Source organism: Eptatretus burgeri, chromosome 6 (genome assembly GCF_056783735.1).
Source record: "Eptatretus burgeri isolate ZD-2024b chromosome 6, Ebu_testis_v1, whole genome shotgun sequence".
Taxonomy (NCBI): domain Eukaryota; kingdom Metazoa; phylum Chordata; class Myxini; order Myxiniformes; family Myxinidae; genus Eptatretus; species Eptatretus burgeri.
The window spans coordinates 94231185-94249599 of NC_140966.1; the positions used below are offsets into that span (position 1 = coordinate 94231185).

The window sequence follows — 18415 nt, forward strand, 5'->3', positions numbered from 1 at the left end:
GAGCTTATGTTGTCAAATTTTCAACAAAGCTTCATTATGAGAATATGGAGAAGGCAAATTAATAATTTGGTCAAAAGGTCAAAAGGTCACCGTCAGATAAAATCATCAATTTTCATCCAATTGACCCGAAATTTTAATTATTTTTTGGCTTTTGTTTCCAAACTTTAACAAAACTTTATTATGAGAATATAGAGAAGATAAATTAAGAACTTGGTCAAAAGGTCAAAGGTCACCGCTTCGCAGACAAAAGAAGAAGTCTGAATACAAAGCGGACAGGCTTTGCATTTTCAAATGCTTTCTAGTCTGTTATTTAATCCTTGTCTAATATGCATTACCCTAGAAGAATATTGACTGCTAACGCAATACTCGACTCATCATCACCTTCCACATGTGTTTTTTTATTCCTCTTTTCATTCTCATTGATATTTGCAAGGCTTACTGTGTGGGCAGCACTTTGATAACCGTACACAATTTAACTGAGAAGCTCATATAGTAGGTCGACTCTTTAGGGGCCATCTCTTTATTACTTACACAAAATCATATGGTGGACGCTTTGACCTCTGATCCTCCACCCGATCCTGAAAGTTGTTTTCGATTTCTACTTGTAAAATGTATGCAGAACTCAGCTAGACAGATGCTTTTCCTCAAATGAAACATGGGTAATGTGCTAAATATTTTTTGTAAATGTCTGATATCCTTGAAAAAAAAGAGAACGAGAGAGTTCATAGAACACCTTAACCCACGCAGTCTACAGGTAAAGGAGCAGAGTACTACCCTACAGGCGATATTGTTCCAAGCATGCGACATGTTATTCTGACGCATACCTTTTATTTGGGCAGTGTATCGGCAACTGACAGCTACATATAGACAAAAAACCTCCAAAATAACCCGGGTTACATGCATGAAGCAAAAACATACCTGCTGCTAAGAATTCAAGACGCCTCATTATACTGGAAAATGCGAGGACAGGAATACTGTACTGTAAATGGTGGAGCTTGTGCTACACGAAACACATTTACATAGAGAATTTCCGTCCACCCCCATAACCACCAGCAAATATTTTAAAAAAACAAAAAAACACCCCGATACATGAATTAGGGTTATGTTGATCCTCTGTAGCAAGTCTGGAAGTAATCAGCCTGGAACTGTAGGAGAAGCATAACAAACAAACAAACAAGAACACAAAAACAACTTTACATAACAGCTCGTACCGGCCAAAGTATAGCTAAACTGGAGGTTTTTGGAAGCAATAGCAAGGCTTCAATCCTGATGAAGCAGCACTTATATGGAAGGAAGGAAGGAAGGAAGGCTGTTCGTGGTCTTCAGTGTTCAGGTATATAATTAAATTTAAATAAAATAAAGATTGCAAAGGTTGTATAAAAATTAATTCCGGAAGTTTACCACTGTTGACGGTTTCTTTTACACCACCTTATCCAACACTTCACAATTTGTTCTTTGTGCTTGTGGTTTGTGTCCTTTATATGATGTTCATAAAACAGGAAGTTTTCTGTTTCGAATAATTTTCAATTTCGTTTGACTGCTAGACAGGCAAAAAAAAATAATTATCTTGCTCCTCTCTCCACATGCGCAATCAGGCCAAATTCAAAGCTGAAGTACTGCTGGCGTACAGGTTCGTTTTCTGATTTTGTTAGAAATGCTGCATAACATTAAATTTAAACTAAGTGTTCAAAATAAAAGTTCCTCGATCATAAACTGACTTCTATGGGCAGACAGAAGTGAAGCAATTTCTTAACCATGCTTTCCGCTTCACATGCACGTATAAAAGAGAGATAAAGATAACCACTACCAAACTGAATGATATATCTTCTTCTCCAGTATGTATGTATATGTATATGTATGTATATATATATATATATATATATATATATATATATATATATATATATATATATATATGTGCATGAGGAGTGTGATGAGCACTCCACTAACCCCCATTGGACAGTCCACACCAAAGCATCACCTCCAACACAGAGGCTTTGGCCAAGAGACAAAGATTATATGGTCATCCTCATCATATCTACCCAATGATGACCACATTCGTCATTTATACATCAGACGCACCTCCTGATTGTTACGGTGAGCATCGTCATGGATTATGTCACACACGGTAAAACCACATAATCCGCACAGAACAACCATCCATCTGCCACCCAGGCAATTGTTCCTGCTAATGCAAACCTTTCAACCATTAGGCACGTGTTGTGACAAGGTCGGGTTGGTATGAAGTAAAGCCCTATTTGGTAAAATACCATTATTTTGTCTGTACTGCAGTAGTCCATATTATGGCAAGAACAACTCAATGAAACAAAGAGAAACGACAGTCCATCATTACTTTACGACATGAAGGTCAGTCAATCCAGAAAATTTAAAGAACTTTGAAAGTTTCTTTAAGTGCAGTCACAAAAACAACCAAGCGCTATGATGGAACTGGCTCTCGTGAGGACCGCCACAGGAAAGGTAGACCCAGAGTTACCTCTACTGTAGAGGAAAAGTGTATTAGAGTTACCAGCCTCAGAAATCACCAATTAACTGCACCTCAGATTGCAGGCAAAGTTAATGCTTTACATAGTTCAAGTAACAGACATCTCAACATCAACTGTTCAGAGGAGACTGCGTGAATCAGGCCTTCATGGTCGAATTGCTACAAAGAAACCACTACTGAAGGAGAGCAATAAGAAGAAGAGACTTGCTTGGGCAAGCCTGGTGTTGGCTTAGCAGTTAGGGTGGCGGCTTGGGATCCTATGGTCCTGAGTTCAAGCCCCGTCGGCCGCTGAATTAATACACCAGGGGGTTGACTCAGCCTGTCATCCTTCTGAGGTCGGAAAATTGAGTACCAGCTTGCTGGGATAATTGAGCCATTCGAGTATCCTGCGTCGGAGTGGCAACCCATCCAGGATTGTGCCCAATAGCCCAGGAAACTGCTTCGGCAGCACCGACACTCTCTGTACAGAGCATGCTTCCAATTATTTTTTATTATTATTACTTGCTTGGGCCAAGAAACACGAGCAATGGATATTAGACTGGTGGAAATCTGTCCTTTGGTCTGACGAGTCCAAATTTGAGATTTTTGGTTCCAACTGCTGTCTCTTTGTGAGACAGAGAAGGTGAACGGATGATCTCTGCATGGGTGGTTCCCACTGTTAAGAATGGAGGAGGAGGTGTGATGGTGTGGGGGTGCTTTGCTGGCGACACTCAAGGGCGTAGCCAGAGGTCCAAAAGCAATGAGGCGAAAAGAGGTGAACTTGGTTGATGTGGCGGTGCGCACAGCACAATAAGAAAGTAAACATAGGGATTATTTTATTTTCCTGTGTAATATTAGGGGGAGGGGGGTATTGTCCCATTTAGGTATTGTGATAGGAGTGGAGATAAGAGTATTCAGAGGACTGCCGGGTAGCTTTGATAGTTTACTCCACAGGGAGCTCAGATGGCCAGAGGGCTCAGGCCAGATCATATTTCAGGAAATGAGCGACGAGGCAACTTCCTCGTCTGCCTCAGCCTGGATACGCCCGAGACACTGTCAGCAATTTATTTAGAATTCAAGGCATACTGAACCAGCGTTGACGGTTTCTTAACCAGGCTACCACAGAATTCTGCAGCAACATTCCATCCCATCTGGTTTGTGCTTAGTGTGACTCTCATTTGTTTTTAAACAGGACAAGGACCCAAAACTCACCTCCAGGCTGTGTAAGGGCTATTTGACCGAGAGTGATGGAGTGCTGCATCAGATGAACTGGCCTACACAATCACCTGACCTAAACCCAATTGAGGTGGTTTGGGATGAGTTGCACCGCAGCGTGAAGGAAAGGCAGTCAACAAGTGCTCAGCATATGTGGAAACTCCTTCAAGACTGTTGGAAAAGCATTCCAGGTGACTACCTCATGAAGCTGGTTGAGAGAATGCCAAGAGTGTGCAAAGCTGTAATCAAGCCAAAAGGGTGGCTACTTTGAAGAATCGAAAATATAAAATATACTTTGATTTGTTGAACACTTTTTTGTGTTACTACATAATTCCATTTGTGTTATTTCATAGTTTTGATGTCTTCACTTTTATTCTACAATGTAGAAAAGAGTAAAAATAGAAAAACCCTTGAATGAATCGGTGTGTCTAAACTTTTGATTGGTACTGTATGCAACGGCAGTGTTGATAGAAGCAGAGACTCCTGCAGCAATCAAGGGAAGCGTGAAGCACCCCTCCTTGACATTGAACGGTTTCTCTGCATGCAACTGTAACACAGGGACTGAAAATTCCTCTGGTGGGGGGCAAGGGTTTGCCCCCCCAAAATAGGTATTTACTTTCTTCTCTGAAACCACACACACAATTTCGATGAAACTTGACCAAAACCTTCATCACCCATGATCTACCAAAGTTTGTTCATGCATTATGTATGTATATGTATATATATATATATATATATATATATATATATATATATATATATATATATATATATATATATATATATATATATATATACATACAGTAGAATGTGTATAATAAGTGTATGCTTGAATACAAGCAAATGTGAAAAATAAGCGCATGTGGGCCTCCAAAATTGCTTCTTCCATTAAAAAAATAAGCGCAAATAAAAACGTCATTGTAAGTCTTTGAAAATTGAAAATATAAATCAACTTAAACATCAGAGTATTACGTGTTTTATTGGTACATAAGCTTTAAGTCCGAATTTCTTTCATGTCTGGGACTGGTACTTACAAGAGTCGTATGTTCAAAACAACGTTGTTCACCAAGAGTGGTAATGGGGTGTTTTACACCAAGGGTGGTAATGGGGTGTTTTACGCCAAGGGTGGCAATGGGGTGTTTTACACCAAGGGTGGTAATGGGGTGTTTTACGCCAAGGGTGGCAATGGGGTGTTTTACACCAAGGGTGGTAATGGGGTGTTTTACGCCAAGGGTGGCAATGGGGTGTTTTACACCAAGGGTGGTAATGGGGTGTTTTATGCCAAGGGTGGTAATGGGGTGTTTTATGCCAAGGGTGGTAAAAGTGTGTTTTATGCCAAGGGTGGTAAAAGTGTGCTTTACGCCAAGGGTGGTAATAGGGTGTTTTACGCCAAGGGTGGTAATGGGGTGTTTTACGCCAAGGGTGGTAATGGGGTGTTTTACGCCAAGGGTGGTAATGGGGTATTTTACGCCAAGGGTGGTAATGGGGTGTTTTACACCAAAGGTGGTAATGGGGTGTTTTACGCCAAGGGTGGTAATGGGGTGCTTTACGCCAAGGGTGGTAATGGGGTGTTTTACGCCAAGGGTGGTAAAAGTGTGTTTTACGCCAAGGGTGGTAAAAGTGTGTTTTACGCCAAGGGTGGTAATGGGGTGTTTTACGCCAAGGGTGGTAAAAGTGTGTTTTACGCCAAGGGTGGTAAAAGTGTGTTTTACGCCAAGGGTGGTGATGGGGTGCTTTACTCCAAGGGTGGTAAAAGTGAGTTGTACGCCAAGGGTGGTAATGGGGTGTTTTACGCCAAGGGTGATAATGGGGTGTTTTACCCCAAGGGTGGTAATGGGGTGTTTTACGCCAAGGGTGGTAAAAGTGTGTTTTACGCCAAGGGTGGTAATGGGGGTGTTTACGACGCTTTATGATAGAGTCGTAAAATAACGTTTTTCATCACGATCAAAATGGACACAGCAGTGAAGCGTTGATCATACATCCATGAAAAGAAGTTTGAGATCATTGCATTTTGCAAGTCGTGTAAGAACCAGTATCAGATGTGTAATAAATTCGGACTTAACACAAGGACTTTTATGTGCATGGTTAAGAATGAGGAAATAATTGTTCAGAGTGTAAAAGGTTTGAAGAAGATCGGGGACGGAAGATGGGCCGCTTACCCAGACATGGAAAATGAGCTTGTTGTGGAGTTTAAATGGATACGTGCTCAAAAACTGAAAGAAAGTGTATTTAGAATTTTTTTCCGAGGTTTGGACAATTGAAATTGCAATGATGTAAAAAGTGGCATCTATGCAGCCAATCTGAAGAACATTTACCATTACAAGCACATGCCATGGCCTTTTGAATATTAGCACAAACAGAAAATAAGAGCATATGTGCTCCACTAAATCTAAAAATAGCCGCATATGCTTATTATCCAGTTTCTGTCAATGTGTATGTGTATATATATGTGTATATATAAATGTATGTATGTATGTATATATATATATATATATATATATATATATATATATATATATATATATATATATATATATATATATATATATATATATATATTGTTGCGGATTCGCGCCCGCCGGCGTGCTGACGGCCACGTAACTCGAATCGCGGCACGTCGCCCACCGGACGGACAATCCAGTCGTGACCCTCTCGGACTAACGCCGGGAACCAGTCACGGGTGGACCTTTCGGTCTCACCGCGATCGAGCCAATCGGCCCCCGCGTGGGATAGGGTTGCTCGCCAAATTCGACCTACCTAAGTACCCACACGGAGGGTAGACCGGGCGATCGCACCTCGCCGCAGGTCGACTTCGGACACGGGCCACTTAAGCGACCCGTTCCGTACTATCGGGATAACCGAGCGGTGTTATCGTCGGCCTCGACGGTTCGATTAATTATCGGGCGTATTCAGCCCACTACCAACCCTTTACGTGAAGCAAGATGAGGATTCAATGAAAGAAATGACGAAGCGAAGCGGGAAACAGTTCAACACAAAGCACATTTATTCGCGATGAACGGAAAGCACACATATACAATTCCACCAAAAGCACATGGAAAAAGAAAAGAAACACAATGCAATTTTACACAAAAAGCAAATGTAAAAGCGGAGACACAATGCAGAGCTATCCGACTACCGAGCACACGGCAACACTTATACAATTCTACTTCACAGACGGCGCCGACAACACATACCCAAAACCAAGAAAAAGAACACCCTCAAGGATGAGGCGGGCCTGAGGCCGAGACCGGGTCGGGCCTACCCGTCTGGTGATGAGACGCGGAGCGCGATGGTGCCTCAACTCCGCGGGCCTCGCGGACAGTGTCTGGTAGGGGGTGGGAAAAGGGGCCCCCTTGGTCGCACTATCTCAGCGCGGGGGGAAACAGGAGGGGGTTGCTGATGCTCGGGGAAGGAGGATTTTTACTCTGTCTCGAGTCCCGCGACGAGCGTCTCCACCTTGACCAGGTCGCGCCGTCGGCCCCCCTGGTGTGCAGCTCCCGGCACGACGCGAGCACCCCCTCGTCTGCCTTCGCCGCCTCTCCACAGCTCCGTCCTCTTCGCTCCGACTCCAACGCACACGACGACGACGACGACGACGACCAACAACCAACGACGACTTCTTCTTCCCAACTCCACCGACTGCGAAGTCTTAACTGACTTGACTGACGAACGCGGTCGCTTATATAAGCCCCGTGGCTTCGCCTTTGACCCCCTGCCTTCGACCTTTCACCTCGCTCCCCATTGGCCCGAGAAAAAGTGGGCGTGAATGCATTTTGATCCATGAATTTGCATATAGCGACCGCCCTCCAACGCCCTGGAGGCGGGGCCAAATCGCCCCTCGCTCACCGATTGGACGGAACAAAAGTGGGCGTGTGTCGTTTTTGATCCGTTTTTGGAGCGGAAAATCCGTGGTTTTGTGCACGCTGTTCGGCGCGCGCCCTGCACGAGTCCAACACCGGTACCCACAAGCGGCGCAAGAACGGTGGCGATGCGACGGTTGCGAGGTGTGACGTGAAGCGGCGCCGCGGTGGGTGGTTGATGTTGTGGTTGGTGGTGGTAACAATGGCGGTTGGTCCAAAATAAAGATAGTAAAAGAAAAACGGCTATCCTGAAGAGTCGCAGCACGCATGAATGACATGTATTCCCACTAGACAACGGGTTTGGGCCTAACTACACATATACTTACCGAGATATCTCACCTAAGGGACCTGAATGGTGGTTTGCGAATTTCGTCAACCACAACACTACCCCCTCCCCTTTTTACAGACTCGTCCCGAGTCGTCAAATTTTCGTGTGCCATCATGTGTAGTTTTCCCCTAGTACATTTTACCTACGGATCCCTGAGTGCGACATTCATGGTATTCGTGTCCCCAAAATAAATAACCTGAGGGCTGCGTAACTACCTAAACAAACTCACTCACATGGACGACTTAAATAAAATTGCCGGCGCTAGGACAGACATGCCGGGGGCGCACTCATATGTACAGTACATCTTAACCTTAACTTACAAATTTTACACTAAACCATGGCCCAGGATCACTGAACTCTGCAAAAAGAAAACAGTTAGCAGGGAGCCAGGCTGCCCGCATGCAGTCTCTGGCTCAAAACAATGCAGGTGACAGGGAACGTGGCTGGCTGCTCACACGCAGTCCAAGGCCTTCCCTTTTGAACTGAACGCAGTGAACCACAACGGTGCATGGGCTGCACAAACGTAGTCTCCGTGCCAGCTCAAGTGGGACACGCAATGAACACAACGAATGGATAGATGAATGCAAACACGGTGCACGGGCCGCCACTGCAGGCCCGTGTTGTAGCTGCCAACAGGGCAGTTCTTGCAGCTTGCCAACTGTTGCTTTCTGATCCTGGCGCACATGGCAATGAACAGGGGGGGGGGTGGCAAAGCAAAAATTGAACGGGGCTGGTGAACAGGGGCAGTGGGCATGGCATGGCAAAGGCAGCAGGCAAACACAGCCTGCAGAAGAAGGCCGCTGCAGGCAAACACAGCCGGCAGATGAACTGGCCGGCACAGGCCTTGAAGTACCACAGCTGCAGATGATCCGGCCGGCACAGGCCTTGCAGCAACACAACAGCTGCCGATGAAGTGGGCCGGCACAGGCCTTGAAGAAAAACAGCCAGCCGGCAGATGAAGTGGGCCGGCCTCCGCCTTGAAGCAAAACACGGCCAGCCGATGAAGTTGGCCAGCCTTTGCCGTTCAGTGGAGGTTGGTGGAGGGAGTGCGGTGGTGCTGGCCACTTGGAAGGTGGGCTCGGACCTACCTACCTGTCTCCCTCCCAACCTATCGCCTTTGCCTGTCACTGTACATACCCACTCCCTTAATTTGTCAAACCCCAATTTAGCCCCAACTTATTTTTTTTTTTTTACTTCCCCACTATAAATCGTCCCCTAACCCCCTGTACTGTCCTTGTTCGGCTAACCTATCCTGTCACCAAGCCTACTCCCAAACCCTACGTTCCCTTCCCGGAGGGGAATAAGGGAGAGCTAACGTCCTGTGTCGAGGCCCAATTCAAGCCTCAGGATGGCCTCCCCAGAGTTCAGCGATCTATAACCAAAGTGGGTCCAGCGGCCCACAACGACAGCCAGGGGATGGATGGTGCGGAGGGGTACATCTCCTCATCTACCCTAACCATTTAACTGTTAAACTACCCCGGGGCTTTCAACAAGCGCCTCTCGCTTAAACTATTGGTTCTATAAACCCAGATTCCCGTCGCCTGTGTTGGTGTCCTCACAATTTCGGGCCTCGCCCCCCAATTTTCTCTCCGTGCCCTCACACGGTCTCATGGCTGGGACACGTGGCTCCCTTTGGCAGGCACGACCCTCTGCCGAATCTCCCGCTATGGTACCCCCGGGCACTACACTGCCTCCGAGCCTACCAGCTCCCTAACACCGGGGAGTGCCCCCCATGGCACCTCCCCTGAAACGCACATGTGGCAGGCTGGCTTCCCAGGCCCCTTTCCAAGGGTCACCCTTGCCCACAACACTGCCCACGCGGCTAATGGCGCCCCGGGCCCCCGCACCAAGCAGGCGCACCCGTGCCCACTACTCTATCCCGGCCCCCCATGGGCCCATGGCCTACCGCGGCCGACTAGCCTGGTGCCCGGGGTACCCACTCAGCGATACTCACCTTTCGCAGCCACGCTCCCAAGCCCGTCAACAGGGCTCCTGCACCCCTCCAAATGGGTTTCGAGCCTACACTCCCACCAACAACAAAACGACCTCCATTTTTCAATTTAACTAACCCCCTAACTCACTTTATACTGACCCCGGGGTCCCTTGGGCGGGAGTCACTCCTCCCCCCAATCACTCATCGCACCTGGTGTTCCCCATTCGCTCCATACACACAGACCCGCTGGCCTCACTCACTCAACAAGTACTCACCTCACAACTCACCAACTCTTCAACACACACACCGCTGAACTCTGCCACCCCCCTAACTACATCCCCTAACTAACTCGTGCTCCCACGTCGTCCCTTACACTATAGCACGTTCCATTTAACCTACGTAGCTAAGCTACGTCCCCACTACACATCCACAAGTCTGTCACTGTCCTCAAATGTCCCAAAAATCAATTTCCCAACCTAAATCTGGCTACAATCCCTCTAACTAATCCATTCCACGGACTCCATGAGGACTTACCCCTGCCCCATGAAGTCGGTCTAACTACGCTAACCCTTCCCCCTAACTAGTTTCCATCCTGTGCCCTAGGTCAAGGGGGTCTTCCACCCCTTGCCCAGGAATCCTGTGCACCCAAAAGTGAGGCTTGCTTCTTTTTTTTCTTTTTTTCCATGCGCATCACCAGCGCGGCAACTCGCGCACTTTGCACCTGCCCGTGACGTCATGCAGCTGCACGTGTTCCTCGTCCCTCCTTGGACGGTACCATCCGGCAGAGATACCCCTCCTGCCGGATTCCAACCCCACGTGCAGCCATGGCGTCACCGTGCGCATAAAAAAAACACAAGCCCCACGTCTCGAGGGGTTCCCCACGCGAACACATGTGCTTTGCCCGTTGGAGCTTAACACACGATCGCGTGGAGAACCCGTCGGGTCCAAATCCATTTACCTGCCTAAACTTTGTCCGTCCGCGGGATCGGCAAATCCACCGCGTGCGTTTCCGGACCGGGACTTCACTCTCGCAAGCGAGCACGTGGTGGTCTCGTGCGTTGCACAGCACGGACCTCGTGCTCACTGCTGGGTGAACCCGGCACGGTCCCCGAAACAACTACAGCCGCTACTCGGCTTTCTTTCCTCTGTCGTCGTCGTCGCCATTCCACCCACGCACACCTGCGTGTTACGACGCACACAGTCCACTCCATCACATTCACACCGGGAGACGCGGCTGCGTGCTCCCGCATGCCAACCGACATCTCCCTCACATACCGCTCTCTCACACACACGGTCTCCCTTGCATACGGCCGTTCACTCACGCGTGCCTCACTACTCACACAAACCATACTACTTACACACGCGGGGGCACTCACCCGCGGTGCCTCATCCACACTCCGTGCCTCACCCACACACGCGGGGGCACTCACCCGCGGTGCCTCACTCATACTGGCCGTTTCATCCACACACACGGCCTCTCTCACACACGGTGCCTCACCCACACACGGCGTGCTGGGAAGCACGTACTCCGGCACCATCGCCACCACACCACTCACACACGGGGTCGCTTCCACGCACGGGGACGCACTCACACCTTGCACCACACACACAGGGACAACCACACTGGGGATTCGTGTCCCCACAAGGGTCTCCGGGGCCTCTATACCCCCCAAGCTCTCCGTGCACCCGTTCGCAGCACTCCTCCTCTCGACCTCGCAAAGCACGACCGAACTCACCTGGTCGTGACTCGCCTCAAGGGGGCATACTCCCTCCCCTCGTTCCTGGAGGAGGCCAACCAGCTGCTCGCACTGGGTCCCTACACGCTCCGCGAGCTCACCCCCATTGTCCTCCACTACCTCCGTGTGTGTGTGTGCGTCACTTACCCCGTCCAATTCACCCTCTATCTCCCGTGTCTCTATACATTTATAAGTTTCTGTTGTCGTCATTTCGTGTCTCGTCTCACACGTTTTGGTCTCCCCATTTAATTTTTCCCTTTTGGTCACCGTCGATTCTTCTGTCACGACCCTCGCCCAACACGCCCCCCGAATTATTTTTTTACCCGCCTCCACCGCGGGCCTGTCAGCCGTTGCACCCCCTTCCAGCTCGTTTGCTCCCACACGTGGAGTCGCCATTCCCAGCTCCCTGGTCACGGCCTTCATGCCCGCCTGCAGGCATCGGCCCATGTTCTGCGTCTCACCCCGTAGCTCTTTCATTTCTTTTTTCATTTGCTGTGTATTCGCATCCATCGTCGTTTTCACTTCATTTGTATTTGTATCCATCTTTTCGTTTATTTGTTGTGTATTCGCATCCATCTTTTGTGTATTCGCATCCATCCTCGCTGTCATTGCCGTCAGCATGGCGAATAGCTGGGCTATGTCGGATGCACTCAGCTGAGCCGTTTCGGCAAGGGTTGGGGAAGGGTTTTGGTGGAGAGGGGGGGAGGTGTCATACACCGCGGCCGCTGCCGCACCCATTTCGGGCTCTGGGTTCAGTTGGGCGAGTTCGTTTTCCTGTACAATTAACATTTCCTGCACGGGTATTTCATCCTGAGCCATGGATTCTACACATTCTACATCCATTTCTAATACCCCCGGCTCCCGCTCGCCTTGAGACGCCATCTTGCTTCTCGTGAAGGGTTAATTTCGCTCGCTCGTAATTTGGAGGGGATCGGGGGTCGCTTCTCTCACCCCTGGACCGATTCCCGTGAATTTAGCTGGAGACAGGAGAGCCCGTTTTCCTGTTCTCCGATACCAGTGCCGCGAGGAGGGCGATGAGTTTATATCGCACGACCTGACACCAGTGTTGCGGATTCGCGCCCGCCGGCGTGCTGACGGCCACGTAACTCGAATCGCGGCATGTCGCCCACCGGATGGACAATCCAGTCGTGACCCTCTTGGACTAACGCCGGGAACCAGTCACGGGTGGACCTTTCGGTCTCACCGCGATCGAGCCAATCGGCCCCCGCGTGGGATAGGGTTGCTCGCCAAATTCGACCTACCTAAGTACCCACACGGAGGGTAGACCGGGCGATCGCACCTCGCCGCAGGTCGACTTCGGACACGGGCCACTTAAGCGACCTTTTCCGTACTATCGGGATAACCGAGCGGTGTTATCGTCGGCCTCGACGGTTCGATTAATTATCGGGCGTATTCAGCCCACTACCAACCCTTTACGTGAAGCAAGATGAGGATTCAATGAAAGAAATGACGAAGCGAAGCGGGAAACAGTTCAACACAAAGCACATTTATTCGCGATGAACGGAAAGCACACATATACAATTCCACCAAAAGCACATGGAAAAAGAAAAGAAACACAATGCAATTTTACACAAAAAGCAAATGTAAAAGCGGAGACACAATGCAGAGCTATCCGACTACCGAGCACACGGCAACACTTATACAATTCTACTTCACAGACGGCGCCGCCAACACATACCCAAAACCAAGAAAAAGAACACCCTCAAGGATGAGGCGGGCCTGAGGCCGAGACCGCGTCGGGCCTACCCGTCTGGTGATGAGACGCGGAGCGGCGATGGTGCCTCAACTCCGCGGGCCTCGCGGACAGTGTCTGGTAGGGGGTGGGAAAAGGGGCCCCCTTGGTCGCACTATCTCAGCGCGGGGGGAAACAGGAGGGGGTTGCTGATGCTCGGGGAAGGAGGATTTTTACTCTGTCTCGAGTCCCGCGACGAGCGTCTCCACCTTGACCAGGTCGCGCCGTCGGCCCCCCTGGTGTGCAGCTCCCGGCACGACGCGAGCACCCCCTCGTCTGCCTTCGCCGCCTCTCCACAGCTCCGTCCTCTTCGCTCCGACTCCAACGCACACGACGACGACGACGACGACGACCAACAACCAACGACGACTTCTTCTTCCCAACTCCACCGACTGCGAAGTCTTAACTGACTTGACTGACGAACGCGGTCGCTTATATAAGCCCCGTGGCTTCGCCTTTGACCCCCTGCCTTCGACCTTTCACCTCGCTCCCCATTGGCCCGAGAAAAAGTGGGCGTGAATGCATTTTGATCCATGAATTTGCATATAGCGACCGCCCTCCAACGCCCTGGAGGCGGGGCCAAATCGCCCCTCGCTCACCGATTGGACGGAACAAAAGTGGGCGTGTGTCGTTTTTGATCCGTTTTTGGAGCGGAAAATCCGTGGTTTTGTACACGCTGTTCGGCGCGCGCCCTGCACGAGTCCAACACCGGTACCCACAAGCGGCGCAAGAACGGTGGCGATGCGACGGTTGCGAGGTGTGACGTGAAGCGGCGCCGCGGTGGGTGGTTGATGTTGTGGTTGGTGGTGGTAACAATGGCGGTTGGTCCAAAATAAAGATAGTAAAAGAAAAACGGCTATCCTGAAGAGTCGCAGCACGCATGAATGACATGTATTCCCACTAGACAACGGGTTTGGGCCTAACTACACATATACTCACCGAGATATCTCACCTAAGGGACCTGAATGGTGGTTTGCGAATTTGGTCAACCACAACAATATGTATGTATAGTTACGGCCACCGAGTGTGTTATGAGGTTAATCCCCGTTTCTCCTCGGAAGAACCAGACCTGAGGCCACCATTCACAATTAACTTTGTGGTGTGGTGCGTTGCCTAACAACCACGAATGCCAATCAGTTAACCATGAGTTCCAGTGTCCACCATCTAATTTGCCGTTTAACTGGAGGTCACGTGGTCTTCTGACTGGGGAACATACCCTCAGCGATGCACCAATCTTATCTTAATTAGATCGTAAGTAATGTGGCCGAGCATTTACCCCTGGTGCACGCCAATTATGACAGGGCAATTAGTTTGGGAATTATAATCTCCCAGTCTATCTAGGTTCAGACAATGCTGGACCAATGGAAGGAAATGACAGTCATGGAGAGGTTGAAACATCATCAAGGAATTTATTATGAACAAGAAAAATAAATGCACTGAAGGACTTTTATTTCCTTGTCGATTAAATGGGTGAATTCAAATCAAATGTTCAATGAACAAAATAATCTTAATCAAACAAATAATTTCACAAGCATTTATAGAAAATGGACAAAGAGCAGATGCTTATCACGATGCCTCACTTAATTAAACATGAGACATGGGTGCTCATCAGACCATTCAAGGGGAAAAATAATCTGGTCTTGGCTTTCCAAGGCAGAAGTCGTTGTGTGTCAATTAAAATGATCCAAAATGTGTAAGTGTGGCTTGGTCTGCCTCTTTGAATGAGCTCTCCACAGGTTGGCTCGTTTCTGTTGTTATCTCTTGCCTCGCCGTGCACCCACCCGCAAACAGGCTGGAATACCAATCAATGTCATGTGTCATTCCCAGGAACCAGGAACACCAAGAACCAGTAATACCAAGAACCAGTCCGACTGAGCAGAACCCGAAGGAACAGTTCAACCGTCATCAACCATCAGGAGATGTCAGGAGCTGTCAGTAGCTGTCACCAACCATCGTTGCAACTGTCATCAGGATCTCTCACCAACTGTCTTCATGGCGGTCCTGCCATCCTTTTTTTTCCGGCGACTAGTGTGGGTGGAGCCTCAAGCATGACATCAACCAAATCCAGCTTGCATGTTGGCGCATTCCTGCAAGAGACCTCCAACCGTCCATTCTCACACTCATTCTCTCCCGACTATTGAACGAGATGCAACTCCCAATTAACACAGGCCTGGCTTATGATGCCATGTTTGGGCCGCTGGACGAATGCCAGAAAACGGCCATTTGCCGGAACAAACGAGCGGAAACAAAAAGTGCTCACATAACGATTATCCATTGGGCTAACGGTGAATATCGCTCATGCAGAAATGAAAACTGATGTAAAATCATACGTCATGAATGCGTCATAAAGAGGAAAAGGTTATCTCCTCGGAGAGGAAGGGAACCTTTTCTCTACCCTTCTCCAATGCATTGAAGAGTTAGAATCCCACCAGACAAGGGGATGGGTCTATTCTGAACATGAACATGCATTTGTGGAAATAACTGTCTGACGATTTGGGTGTTTGTGTGCATTACTCGGATGCGATTCTGAAATCCACAACAATATGTATATTGATGTGGGTGAAATTGCTGGTTTCTCATTTTCAACAGTTTTTTTTTAAATCTCCTGGTTCTGGTATTGGATTTACCAACTCCTTTGGAGGTTCTAAACTAATAGGGAGACTAATCGAGTGGATGTCTCGTCTTAGTTCTACTTCAGGTCAGTAATCTCTCTCTAGTGGCCTTGGTGTTTGCTCTCAAGAGTCATCTGCACTCAAATGATCTTCCTGTACATATCGGCGGTTATTTCCCGGAATCCTGACGAGGTACGTATTCAGACCTTTCATGGATACGATTGTACCATGTATCCACTTCTCTTTTCTTCCCCTTAAATTCTGAACATGTACCGGCTGATGCATGTCATATCGACGAATGCTCGGGTAGAATCCGTCATGTTGAAATTTTGAAGCAATCTGCTTCTTTTCGACTTTTCGTTGCAGACACGGTTTCACTCACGAACGTCGAGTTTTTGGAGTGCGTTTTAGGAACAGTTTCGTGAGTGTTATCCCGGTTATCATGTGTGGTGTGTTCTTATAATTCAGGAGAATTTTTGCTACCCTGTGTTATAACGACAATGAATTATCTGATTTCTTGAACATTTTCTTGAATGTCTATACATTCTTTTTGGCCAATCCATTTGAAGAGGTGTGGTATGGAGGGAATATGGAATGTTCACTACCATTGGATTTCAAAAAATGTAACAACTTCGTCCGCAATAAATTGTGGTCCATTATCTGAGACTAACTGTGTAGCCAACCCGTATCTTGCAAATAAGGATCGTAGGACTGCAATCAAACCAACAGCGGTTGTGCTGGACATAGGGAAGACTTCTCGCCATTTAGAGTAGCTGTCTACACCCACCAGAAAATTTTTGACCTTTGACTTCTACATCGTCCACATGAATTCTCTTCCACGGTTCTGTAGTCCAAGGCCAGAATAAAAGAGGAGCAACTTTTGGTGCCAATTGAGCGTCCGCGCATTTGCTACTTGATCTGAGACTTTCTTCTATGTCACTTTCGAGCCCTGGCTACCAAACGAATGGCCTTCCTTCGACATACTCCTGGGTGACTGTCATGGAGTTCACTGAGCATACACGTTTGTAACGGCGTAGGAACTACGACTAAACTTCTTCTTCCTCTTCTTCTTCTTCTTCCTCTTCTTCTTCTTCTTCTTCTTCTTCTTCTTCTTCTTCTTCTTCTTCTTCTTCTTCTTCTTCTTCTTCTTCTTCTTCTTCTTCTTCTTCTTACAAAACCTTTAGGACTCGGCTCTTTTATATACAACTCTTTTTTTTTATTAGCGGCGTCATGTTGCGAACGCTGGCTCTAAGAGAGCTCCTCGTTCTTTTTCTTCTTCTTCTTCTTCTTCTTCTTCTTCTTCTTCTTCTTCTTCTTCTTCTTCTTCTTCTTCTTCTTCTTCTTCTTCTTCTTCTTCTTCTTCTTCTTCTTCTTCTTCTTCCTCTTCTTCTTCTTCTTCTTCTGGTGAAGACAAAACCTTTACGACGCGGCTCTTGGACACATTTGTCCTTGTTTTTTAACATCTTCACATGCTGATCTACAGTTTCAGTGGCTCCCACTATGTCATCCATATCACAATGGACTTCTTCTATTCCTAACATAATTTTGTCCATGGTTGCTTGAAACTGAGACAGTGCTGTTTTTACACCCAAACTGAGCCTTTTTGGAGCTCGAAGACCTTGCTGTGTGTTTCGCAATAATAGTTTAGACTTTAGACTTTGGAGGAATCTTCATCAAGGAATAATTGATTGAATGTTCCTGTTAAATAAAACTTGGAAAATACTTTTGGCCGTGTGCCATTCTGTGTTATGTTGGCCAACAAAATCCTGAGTACTTGGTAGTTTGTAATTCTGATCCTCAATTGCCTCGTTTCGGGCTTTATTGTCACTGCAGACTCTGACTGATTGATTCGGTTTGGGAACTGATGGTGATGAGGCCAAATGACTGACTGCTACTGGTTACAGTATTTCTGCTTCTATCAGTTCATCATACTCCTTGCCTACTTTGTCTGCCATTGAGGATGGAATTTGTCTTGCCTTCTGGAATACTGGTTTAGCATTTGGCTTTAATTTGAGTGTTGCTGTGTACCCTTTTATCCCTGCACCGGTAGTAGAGAATAGTACTTTGTTCTGATCTAATAACCTATTGAACTCTTTTGATTATCTTTTGGTAATCTTTTGATTCTGGAACCTTGTTTTTGGAGATTTCTTGACACTGAGAAAATATTTTTGCAATCAAGTTTGATTTTACTCAACCAATCTCTCCCCAATAGACATGGACGTCTCCCCTATACCAACACAAGTTCTAACATCTCCGGGTGCCCCTGGTATTTGACTGATACCTTTACACAACCCAATATAGAAACTAATTGCCCCGTGTCACTACGAAGAGTTATGTTTGTATCAATTAAAGGATACTTATACAGATTATTTCTATAAACAATATCTGAGATCGTTGAGCGTGATGCTCGAGTATCCAGATCCATGGTGATATCACAATGTCCTACAGCCACCTTTACCTTAATAGGTTTAACCTCATTGGAAGTCATCACCATTT

The 18415-nt window shown here is 47.6% G+C and overlaps 1 long non-coding RNA gene across 1 annotated transcript in view; it reads left to right on the forward strand.

The window, feature by feature from the left end:
- The window catches only part of LOC147025363 (uncharacterized), a 111114-nt gene extending 107044 nt beyond the window's left edge, over window positions 1–4070 (forward strand). Inside the window, exon 6 of the long non-coding RNA XR_015059471.1 lies at window positions 3675–4070. This is a non-coding gene — a long non-coding RNA (uncharacterized LOC147025363). The remainder of the gene's footprint in view (window positions 1–3674) is intronic.
- Window positions 4071–18415: the final 14345 nt, after the last annotated feature.